This window comes from Manis javanica, chromosome 14 (genome assembly GCF_040802235.1).
Source record: "Manis javanica isolate MJ-LG chromosome 14, MJ_LKY, whole genome shotgun sequence".
Classification (NCBI taxonomy): Eukaryota; Metazoa; Chordata; class Mammalia; order Pholidota; family Manidae; genus Manis; species Manis javanica.
Genome location: NC_133169.1, coordinates 55,733,879 through 55,746,097, shown reverse-complemented (window position 1 = coordinate 55,746,097; position 12,219 = coordinate 55,733,879). Strand labels below are relative to the sequence as shown.

Sequence of the window (12,219 nt, the reverse complement as noted above, 5' to 3'; positions counted from 1 at the left end):
GCAGAGAGACCCTGAGACTGAATAATGATTAATGCCAAACAGAGCAAAAGAATCAACAGGTGAGCCTTGCCTGGATTTCTATCACAAAAAATCATGAAATATTTAATAAGATTGTTGTTGGTACAGCCACTACGTTTTGGGGTAGTTTATTACACAGCCATTGATAACCAGAATCTTACTGGAAAACCTAAAAGAGTAAACATTAAAGGAAGTACCGCTGAACCCTCAGTAAAATCTCCAGCTGCAGTGTTGCCCTCAATGTCTGTCGTTTCTCTTCCCAAATGATGTCTACTCTTTAAGGGTAAGAGTCACAGTGAATCTGGGCTGTATTAAACTACTCGTACTTTAATCATAGCTATTTGGGATGAAGAGTAAACCACTCCCCGTTGATCCTCTCCGCCACTGATTGGCCATCATTCCCTGACTGTCCTTCAGACCTCACGCTGTCTGTATCGTCTTTGCATCTAATACTCTTCGGTCTCCTGGGAAACTCTCCCCCTACATCCTCAGTGATTTCAACCCCTGCTTCTAAATCTTCCTTTATATCCCTCCACTGTCGTAATCATCGGTATCCACATTCTTGCTGCTTCTAACACTTTGCCCTCATGGTTTTCTCACCCCCTTAATTCTGTTTGATTTATCTCCATTTCTTTCTAATCATCCACTGGTAATAATCTGTCTCTGACCTAGACATTCTTGGAAAGTATGCAATCTCATCTTCAGTTTCACTGTCAGCCACAAACTCCTTTCTCATACCCTTAAAATATAAGTGTTCTCCAAAGTTTTTCCTGAGTTTTTCTCTTTCCATTATTTCTAGTCTAGTGGCTTCCTCACTGCCTGGAAGTTGATGACCTAGGTTACGATTTCTCCTATTAAGTTTAAAACGACATGCTCCTGCAGCCAAACCCTTTATATTCAACATAACGGGACTGTTTCATTTCTGTTTCTAACATCCCATTCTATAAACTGCACAACCAGTTTTCTAAACTCTGCGCTCTAATCCCTAAGCCGTTTGAACCCTTCCCTTCCTGGGTCCCACCCACACAGCCTCATCTGACTTCCTCTCCCCTGGGCCTCTCACCACTCCAGCCATATGATGCTTCCATTTATTCCTGAATAAATTTCAGTCTCTCCCAGCTCCGGGCTCTCCCACATGCAACTCCTTGTCTTTCCTAGAGTGTTCTTCTCTCTTTCTTCACCTGGCTGCCTCCCGTTCACCTTCTTTGTCCAGCTGCTGCTCTTATTTGTCACTCTCATAGCTCCTTCCCTCTTTCTCTTTTGCTGCAGAACCCTCCCCCACAATTTTATTCAGATACTGTTACATACGCCTTTCATGAGCTCTTCTCCGTGCTGAATACTTACTCAAAGTTGAATATTGATTAATAGTGAGTCCATTTCGGCAATTCTGTTTTGTTCATCATTGGTTTGTTTGGGCACCAGCATGGTGTACCAATCAGGGTCTATTCAGGAGACAGAAACCATATCAGTTATTTTAATAGAGAGATTTAATATACTGATTAACCAGATATTGGAGAACTGGAAAGGCAAAAGTGTCACACAAGAAGTAGCTGCAGGAAGAAACCCACAGAAGAAAGAAGCTGGAATTAGGAAGCCAGCAGTGCAGAGAGGGTGTTGGGCCCTGGACAGCCACACAGTTCTGGCCCGCTGGCGGTAGTGCTCCCGAAAGGATATAAGAAGGTTGGTTCTGGTAATGTGGCAAAACATTAAACTGAAAATATTTTGTTGCTTCTCCAGGAGCAAAATGCTCCCACCAGACTGAAGAAACACTGGTCAGGGCTACCCTGACAAGAACAGAGAGTAAACAGGAAGGAAAAAAATTCCTTCTTTCCTCTAGCCGTGCAGTCTCTCTCTAGCACCCCCTATCGGCAGAGCATAGCAGGTAGCAAGAACTCCCTGTTCCCAAGCATGTCCCACCAGGCTTCATTTTCCTTTTATTGCATTTTTTAATGCCATTCCTTTAGAATGCCCCATACACAGACTCCTCTCATAACTGTAGAATCCTCTCCATCCTGCGTGGTCCAGCTCACAACCTTTTACATTCCAATTTAATGTGACCTTTCCCTTTTCTGATTTGCATGCCTTTCTTAAAATGTTTATGTTCTGCCTTCTCTTATGGTGAGTTAGTATATGCCATATCTCAGGTGTTCAAAGTGTGGATTTGGAGTCAGATAGAACAGGGTTCAAATCCTGAGTCCATTACTGAGCAGCTCTGTGTCCTTGGGTAAGTTATTTAAACTGTCTTAAGTCTCAAATTCCCCATGTGTTCATTTAAAGGCACATGTTTCTTGCAAAATCTCTGCTCAATAAAATTCCTTTAATGAATAGAGTTCAAAAGATCTTGATATGTTTTAGTGATCTTTTAGACAGAATTATAATATCTTTAAATGTTAGTTTTTTTAATATCACATCCTTATGTATTACTAATCAAGGTATAGGCATATCACTGGAAAGATTTCTCTGTAAATTTGGTGAATTAAAGTAGAAAAAATAGAGTGCATTCTCTTCTTTCTTGAAGAGTTAATGACACTAGATTCCTTTTGATTCTTTCATAGAATGACAGGCTGAAACAAATGGCTTCTTCAAGTATGACAGACAAAGTTCTAGCCATTGAGAGTTTCTATATTTTCACCAGTATTTCCACCAGTAAAAGTCAAACTCCTGTCACCTATGGCTTTATAAATTATAAATAAGTCATAACAAATTTACATAAGTTAAAAGAGTAATTTATTGTTAGGTCTTGTTCACAACACATATGCCTAGAAACCCATCAGGAGAACATAAAGAATTCTGATAATGTTGAATTTGGGGGATCCAAAGAAATCCTGGGGATTTGTTGGCTAATCTTTTGTCCTTTCAGAAATGTGCTATTAGTCATTAGAAAGAGAATTTTCCTAACATTTCTGCAGCTGTTTCAGATTGGAAGTGGTGCTGTCCCGCCAACGGCTGGCTTTGCAAGAGCCTGTTGCATTTAACAATGAAAAGGAGGGGAGGAAAGTATCACCAACTTGGATGTGGGCCAAGCTGAACGGGAATTAAATTCCTGCTGTTTTACTCTTGCTACGGACAGAATATGGTCTTGGTGAAATAATGAAAGTTTTGCATAGTCTAAAGGGAATTTAATTTGTCTAAAAGCCTAGGCTGTTTCCAAAATACAGTGAGGTCAGCTGAGAGGTGAGGGTAAAGGAGAATTTGGCAGATTGTTCGGAAAGACAAGGATGTCACATATTGAAGGCTAAATTGTATATGCATAGTTCAGTGGATCTTTGAAAGCAAAGCTTAAGTTTCCCTGCTATATGCTTTATTTAGTGTTTTTCAAGAGTGAATTTCATCTTTTCCTAAAAGCAGGTTTAATGGCTAGTAATGAGGACATAATCTAATCTCCTGCAAGAACTACGTTAGGGAAATAAAGGTCATATTATTCCACATGGTTTGAAAGTGAATGGAAATTCTACCCCCAGCTCCATCAAGATTGGCTTAACCACCAATGTAAATTACTCTTATTTGGTTATTGATGTCATATGCTAATGTTTTTTGAAGCAAAAACAGACAACCAGTACAGCTTTGCAGTGAAACAGACACAGGCCTCAGCACTGTTAATAGGCTTGGAGATCATGGGGAAGTTCCTTCGTTCCTTAGACTCAGTGTTCTCATCAGTAAAGAGGCCATGACGCACAGGTTGCTGAGTTGAAAGAGTCCCATAAAACTTCTAATCCAATTCGTGTTACACAGAGGACACATATAGGAAGTGATAGCTGGTATTGTTATATTTTTCTAGTGTTTTGAACTATAGGTCCTAAAGAGGTTTTTGTAAAAAGGCAAAAACATTCCTACTGAACCTAAAATGGCAGAAGCTTACTGCATTCTCCTCTGCCGAGCAGAGCTAAGCTAATAAAAGATGTTCACCCACTTCCCCTCTGAATTTACCCATAATGCTGAGTTGCTTTCACTGACGTTATTCCTATTTACTTGCCTCTGTCAAGTCAGCAACGTGAAGAGCAAGGCTGACATTTCTTTCAGCCTCAGGTATTCTTGGTACTACTATGGAGAAAACGACAAAATGACCAGTTCCAGCCTAGCAAGCAGCCTAAGGAGGAGGTGAGACAGGAGGGTTTTCCAAACACGACTTTCATTTTGAAACCGAGCTGGAAATTACAGAGCTTGCCCCTTCAACTCCATTAGCTCCCTAAAGTTAAATGAAGCTAAATTATATAGTGCCAACTTATGTGAGGAGACTTGTAGGAAACGTCTCCCGCACTCTATAATGTATTATTCCACATGCCAACTTTGAGAATTGTGGAGCTGAATAATTAAAGTTCAGCTGGGTCATAAATCTGGTAACATGATATAATTAATTCTCTACAATTTAAAACAGGTCATCTTTCCCTCACGGTTTTCTTTCAGGTCCAATGAGGGATGGCTAGGAACAGATGGGCGGGACAACGCCGGGACTCCCACCTCTCTGTAACTCAGATGATTCTCATGTTCTGTTCTTATTCACTCATGTGCCAAAGAAATAAAGACCAAGAGGCAACTTCACTGTGTGACTGAAGAAATAAATCTTAACTATCTCTCCGCGATGTCCCAATATTGCTTCCTAGTTCTCTTCTTTACTTTTACTTGCTCATAATTATTCGTGCTTACCAGAAAGAAATTTTAATCAAAGTCGTTTTTTCTCACCCCTTTTTTTCACCTCCCTTTCTCTAATCTCATGGTTGACTGGAAAAATGAATAAATAAATGCCTAAGAGGCCAAACCCAGGGCCTTTTGATGATACAGAGGGAATCCAGATGTTCACCCTGCCCCCCACCGCCTATAAAGGGTTTCATGGAATTTGTTGCTGGTCATAATATGCCTCCTAAAAGAGAGGAAACTCTTTTATATTTGCAGGTAATATTAAATTAAGTTTCTACCTTTTGTTTCAAGGAGCAGATGAAAAGCATACCTTTCGATGCTGGCTTGTTCCCTCTCCTGCCTAGATAATGTGTGTTCCCAGAGCTGTACTATCTCAGATAATTCTCATTTAAGAATGACTTAGATTTGAGGCCATACATTTCATTTCTACTCTATACTTTTGTGCTTCTGACAAGTCATAAGCACACATTGCACTTTTCTGCCGTTTAGAAGAAGGTCAATACCAGGATGGTTGAAATAGGCTACTTTCTCCTAGCACTTTTCCTTTAAAACAGTTATTTTAAAACTTATTTATGAAATATGCTCATGGCAATGAATGAGAACATTCATAAAATCCACATACATTTAATAGTGCTCCAGGTCCATGAACTGTTTCCTCATATGACCCTACCCCCACTGAGAAGTAAAGAATAAACAAGGGGATCCTGCCCTATATCTGTAAAGTTAAAAAAATACAGGAAGATTTAAAAATGAAATGCCTATCATCATTTCCAAGGTAAATCACTACACTCTAACCTATAGAATTTCAGGTCCAATTAAAACAACAAAAAATGAATGAATACAACTCTAAGGAGTCCCAGAAAATAAAGTGGGTAGGATACAGAAATAATCTCCAAAGCAGGACACTCCTACATTGGAAAAGGAATTTGAACAGGAAAGTCAATAAAGTATATTAGTTTAGTAACTGATTTCAGGAAACAAGTCCTTCTGAACCCATGTTTTATGGATGAATGAAATTCTGATATTTGAGATAAGTCTCCATGAATTTCAGGGCAGCAACTAGCAAATAAAATCACAGCTGGGACCCTTGTTGAAAAAAATGTCTAGATTTTCTTTTTTTTAAGTGGGTTAGAAATGGTAGCAATTCTTAGGAAAATAATCTTTTAGAAGTGTAAGGTTGGTTTAGATTTTCTATATTTGCCTGACTAAGGAAACTTGATACATGGTATTCTATTTGTTGGAAAAAAGAGGAAAAAAATTAAAAGAATGTATAAACTATCCAAGGTAAAACAAAATCTCAGTCCAAGTTTTTCTGAAACAAATATAGGTTCTGTTTGAAGAATAAAAGGTTTCAATTATTACACTCTGGCTCTGCCAAGAGAGCTAACACGGCAGACAGTTGAATTTATGAGACTGTCAGTGTCATTTTACCTAAAACAGAACTTCGCTCCCATATCTATTCTCACCCTCTGAGATATGGGATTAAGATGCTATTCTCACATTCTGGGAGAAGGGATTAATAGTTCTCCACTATTATTTATCATTTCTTATAGCTCTATTACAGCACTCCACTGAGAATTACATGTAAAAAAACTACAGGAGAAATCATATCAAAGAATTAATGAAGAAAGATGTAAGAAAAGAAAACTTGGTGAACCACAGAATATATTTATGAAGTCTTTGTGTCATTTACTTAAAATACTTTATATAATTAGAAATAATACAAGGAGGAGACCTGGTAGAGAGTACTTTTTGTACCACACATATCAATCCCATGGAGTGTGCCCACAGCCCTTACATGACTGCAACCATGAGAAGCTCCATTCTGGACCCTGAGGCCCTTCGCAGATGGCTGCAGCCGATTGGACCAGGGGTGGGCACCTGCAGCGAGGGCGCCAATCTGTAGATGGGGCAGAAGCCCATTACTTAGTCAAGCATGGAAAGCCCTGTGCAAACAGGGACAGCAGTAATTAGCTAGACCTCTCAGATGCTTATACTCTCGGGAATTTGACCTCCTGAGAATATGAAAAGAATCAACTAGACAGTAAGAGGAATAGAGTAGATTGATTAAAAGGGAAACAGACACATTCAGCATAGCTTTGATATGATAATCAGGCTGACAGGCCCAAAGCTGCCTGGGCTCCAGAAGATTCAAGAGGTGGAAAACAAAACCATAAACAGTATGAAGGGTACTATGTGCCAAATACTTCGTATTTACTGAAAACCCTATTGGAAAGGAGCGGATTAGTACTAATGTACTAGTTAGGAATGAAGGCTTTGGATGCCCATGTACATGAGCACAAATCCCCGCTGACTCTGCCATTTGTTTCTGAGTAAATATGAGCAAGTTACTAAACCCAGTGGTTCTCAAAGCATGGTCCCCAGAACAGTAACATAAGCCTCTCTTAACATGTTAGAAGTGCGAGTTCTCAGGCCCTCTATTCTCACTGACTCAGAAACTCATTGGATGGAAACAATTTTTATCTTAACATGCCCTCCAGCGGATACTGATGCACACTGAAGTTTGAGAACTACAACTTAACCAATGTCTCAGGATCCTCTATATGTGTTGTTACAAAGACTAAATTGTTACATAAAAATGGGTTCTCTGAAAGTGGCAGCTAATTTATTATGATTGAAATGCAGTGAGAAGTTTTACTTGAGCTGAGGTTAGAAAGTAGAGAGGATTAGGTCTTTTTGAGAGGTGGAAAAGTCTACACTGTTTTCAAGGGTCGGTGGCTAGAGATTTAAGTTCAAATTAGAGTCAGGCAGATTCTAGGCAATGTTTTAAGTAGACAGATCTGGGTTCAAATACCAGTCCCACCAGTTACTTTCTCTATGATCTTGAATGATTTATTTAACTGGAATAAGTTTATTTACAATTGGGATAATAATTTCCTGGAGAATTATTGGGAAAATTAAAGGAGATAATATATGTAATGTCCAGAATGCTTGATATTAATATTAACTATTGTTATTAATTAAATATTAACTATTATTATTAATATTATCTGTTCATTGCTAAATTCTTCTATTCTGTTTTCTTTTTCTTTGTTTTGTTTTTTGTTTTTAAATGATTAATTTCTCCTCATCCTTCAAGACTTTACTTAAATGTCTTCTCCTCACTGGAACTTCCAAGATTAAGGAAAGTAAATAATAACTCTCCTTCCCTTCCTCTATTTTAGCTCCTGCTTGTTTTCTTCTTTTTTAGTTTATTTAAAGTACTCTCCCTAACACCAAGCAAGTCGTTTTAGTTGTAGTATTTCCTCTTACAACAGTACCTGGTTTAGGTAGAACTCAAAAGTATTTGTTTAATAGATGAATGAATCATTGTCATTGGTATAAATGTCCATGGGTTATATCTACCAATGGGATCTTTGAGCCAGGACTCAACTTACATCAAGCCACATTCTCCAAAAACATCTCAGTTGCACCTGTGGCCAGTGGCAGATGCTGAAATGAACCATCTGGAAGGGAGAAAAATGGAAAAATGCTTTTTTCTCCTTTGTGATGATTTGGTAACAGTGATCAAAACAAAGTCATCTAGATACATATTTACCAAATATGACAATCTGATGTTTAATTTTTACACATCTCTCTGCCTCTCCTTTCCTGTTTGGCACATTCCACAAACAGACATTCATGTTTCCTGGAAAGATGCTTCTTTCTTTTAGCGAGTGGCAGTCATTTAAGTTTTGTTAATTCCTACTGAAATTTCTGAAAGTGCAAAATCAGCAGATTTCTAGCAAATGCCTTTTTGGAAAGCATATGGGAGGTGGGGTATTTATATCCAACTGTGGCTGAGAATATACTTCCTATTCTGAAAATTTCCTTTCTTACAGAATTTTGCAAGATTATTTTAATAGTTGCAAATCTGTAGTACTTTGGTAGATATCAAACATTAATGGTTAAGATAAAAGTATATGTTTAAATTTCTTAAAAGATTAGCATATAGAAGAGTATGCAGTGGTTACATTATTCTGAAGAACAGAGTCAAAATTTACACTTTAAAAAAGGTTAAGTGAAATATAAGAAAAAATATAGGGGGAGAGCTTCTTCTTTCCTAATGAATTGTTACAGAAATGTAACTTTCTCTGCATAAACAAAGATGCTGCTGTCTAAGATTCGCATTGCCTTCTGCAGGTAGGATATATTTGAGGTGTACGTGTTCAACTGATACCTTTCAAGATTCATGTTTGAGGCATTTCAAGACTCAATTTTCAGAAGCTCAAGGCAGCCAGGAAGAGGTAGAAGTGGGACCTTGTATAGAACTTCTGGTGGGGAGGACAGACACTAGGGGGTGGGATGAGGTTGCTGAGATACTTTCTGGAATTTGCTCTGTGCTTTGAGAGAAGTGTGTGACCAATGCTATGCAAAGACCCTGTTTCCAAAAAAGATCACATTTTTAAGTACCAAGAGTTAGGACTCAGACATCTTTTTTGAGGGTCACTATTCACCCCATTACGCCCAGATTACTCTAATTTTTAACATCTTATAAAACTATAGTATAATTATCATCTGAATAATTAACAATGGTACAATACTATAAACTACATATTTATTTGAAAAGAATTAGTTTTTCTACTGTGCAGGAAAATACTAACTCAGCAGGCCTGAGTTTCTCAAATCTCCCCAATCTTTCTAAAAATTCCAAAGATAGGTTGGTCTTCAGGACTGGCTCTTGACTAGGTCTTAGAAGGTAACATCTGATATTAACTGCTACGTCTCTTTACTGGTGCTTTCAATCTTGATTCCCTGGATAAGGGGGTATTTGCTAGACTTCTCCAAGTTACTCTTCTCTTTGTAATTAGTACAGACTGTTAGGGTAGGGGGTTGCTTTGACACTCAGCTGAATCATCTGATTTCAAACATTGGTAACTAATGCACAGTTTTAAGAAACATAATGTAGTTTTCCTCCAGAGTTATTTCAGCGTTGATTCCATTCAGGGCCAAGCTCTGGACAAAATCAATAATGGAGGAAAACGAGGCACCCAGGTGGGGTAAAACTATGGAACTTTTCAGTAGGCTTGATGTGGGCACAAAGGAGATTTAGGAAACAAACTGATGCATAGCAGTCAGTGCCGTGACACCCAAAAGCTGTCCAGGGCAGAGTCTGAGATTACCTCCCGTCACTTTTGTATGAGGCAAAGGTAGGGTGGCCTTCAGCTATTGTGGGTGTATGTACAGGAGCAGCTGTGACACAGGAATGCATCAGTGGCTCTGCTGAGAAAAGCCATCAGCATTGCTCCCTGTTCTGAAGCAGCTGTGCATTCGCTGAACTGGGAACACCTCGTGGGCTGTCATTCCTCCTCAGTGCTATGAGCCTTTGATATCAGGGGTCATCTCACGAGCTGCTCCTAGCATTCCTGGAACATGGGGAGGCACATTGTAACTTCTAGGAATGGCGAGTAGGGGGGCAAAACAAGGAGAGCATTAAAAGGACCTTTACATCTTGGCATAATTGTAGAGGAAGATTGTACAGATGAATGTCCAACATCAGGTTTTGATTTGGTTTCTTTTATTTGTAGCAGGCTGCCTTCCCTATTATCAAGAATAATGAAGTATAATCCTCAAATAAATACCTTTTCCATTAATGCAACAGGTATTTGGTGACTTTAGGTCATAAAGAAAAAATGCATTTAGTAAACCATTCAAGATTCAAATGATAGGCTCTACAATGACTATTTCAAGTTTGTTTCTTTGTAATTATTCTCTAAGCCTCAGGAAATTTATCCATTAATCAGTCGATCACAAATCAAGATCTCTCTTTTTATTTTCAAGCATGTGTCATGTTTTTCAAAACGTACTGGTTTTTAAGTAACAGGGATGTCAGCTTTGTCAACAGGGTAATCTGTATATCATAGATAAAAGGAAAGAAGAGGCAAATTAGAACATTTCTCACCCATGCTATTTCTTTCAAGTAGCCTGAATAAGAAGGAAATCAGTGATAGAAATTGGAAAGACTTCATCAGCTTTTTGATAGGACTCACAATTTAAATTCATATCATGGAACACAGATACGATATTTACAGTTTTGTTACTTCTTTCATTAAGAAAATGATAACAAAATGCATGTTCTTCATCATACTTTAATTTCTTCACTGATAGCTTGGCAAGCAAATATCATGGCGTCATCTGGGATGCAATTAGGCTATCTGATAAATGCTAAATCAAAATTTGTTTTATCTCATTCCTCTTGTAGGCTCAGCTGATAAGCTAATTCAAGTGCCTGCCGTGAAAGCAAGCATCACGAGCCATATCCTATCTTTGGAAGGCAGGCTCTTGGCAAGTAAAGAAGCCCATATCTGTGAAGTCTACAAGCATGTCTTCTTTTTTGCCCCTATCTTTCTGAGATCATTGTTTTCTATTCTGTTATACCAAACTGCATAGCCAGTTGGAATTCAATCCCTGTGGCCTCAAGTACTTGCGTTTGGATTGATGGATGACTGAACATGGGTTTGAAACTGTTGTTTGAGCTTTTTGGGGTACTGACATTTTTTCAGTCAGCCTAAGTTCCCCAAACCAGTGCTGTTCCAGTCTCTGTTTCAGTCATAAAAAAGACGCTTGCTAGAGAAGAGAACTTATTGTCAACGTTGGGTGGCCACACATCCACCCCACAGATTCTAGCCACTCCTTGTTTGGGTAAGTTATATAAAAAGTCCTTTGCTATAAAATTTCAGTGCAACCTGTGGAAAGTCACTTAATGAGATTGTTTGCATCTGTAAAATCAAGGGACTAGAACAGAGGTAGATCGTTTCAAAGATGGCTTCAAATTCTGAAATCCTTTATTTACATTGAGAGTTTTTACACAGAGTGTGCAATTAAAGAATTTACCCCGTTTTATCCTTTTTCTGGATGGTGTTGTCTTTTAGTATTATGCACTCGATATAAATGACTTCTTTCATGGAATGATCTCATTGCTGCTGCAGAATTACACACTTGACCTAAGCAACTCCTGTGTTGCTTACCTTCACAGACGGGATGTTTTTTCTTTTCATCTTACTGAAGACTGTTATCAGAAAGCATACATTGCATAGTTTTTGAATTCAGGGAATGTTCAGTAATAGTTTTTAAAATATGAGTACCTCTTCTGTCACAATGTATCTGCTCTCCATGCAAATCTGTATGCAGCCACATAGAAGTATTTTTCAGTTTCTCAAATACTCTGCACATTTCCTTCCACTTCTGCATCTCCAAAATAATCAGAAAAACAGCAGAATGACCACGAAGCAGGACTGAAAAGGGAGTAAAAGCTCTTTAGATTTATTTTTACAACAAACTGACACCTTTTAAAAGCTGTCATATCTTTAGGTGTTTGTTAATAAATGTTGATATTCTGTATTAAAAAACAATTTGGGGAAAGAAAGTTAAAAAGAAATGGAGATATCCTGACTGTTGGAGAGTCCTTTGATAGAGTTACAGCAACTAAGTTCACACATCAGCGGTTGGAATCCTGGGGCCCGGCTCACTTTGATTTCTCCCTTTAGAACGCATAGGTCTGGCTACTCCAGCTTTTGGGCTGCTGCAGCTGCCGGGCAGGCTCAGTTACAGCTCCGGAGGAGGCCT

General features: G+C 38.5%; 1 long non-coding RNA gene across 1 annotated transcript in view; it reads left to right on the top strand.

Annotated features, from left to right (window-relative positions):
* LOC118971979 (uncharacterized) overlaps positions 1-11,465 on the top strand; it is a 110,537-nt gene extending 99,072 nt beyond the window's left edge. Inside the window, exon 4 of the long non-coding RNA XR_005060728.2 lies at positions 10,856-11,465. This is a non-coding gene — a long non-coding RNA (uncharacterized lncRNA). The remainder of the gene's footprint in view (positions 1-10,855) is intronic.
* Positions 11,466-12,219: the final 754 nt, after the last annotated feature.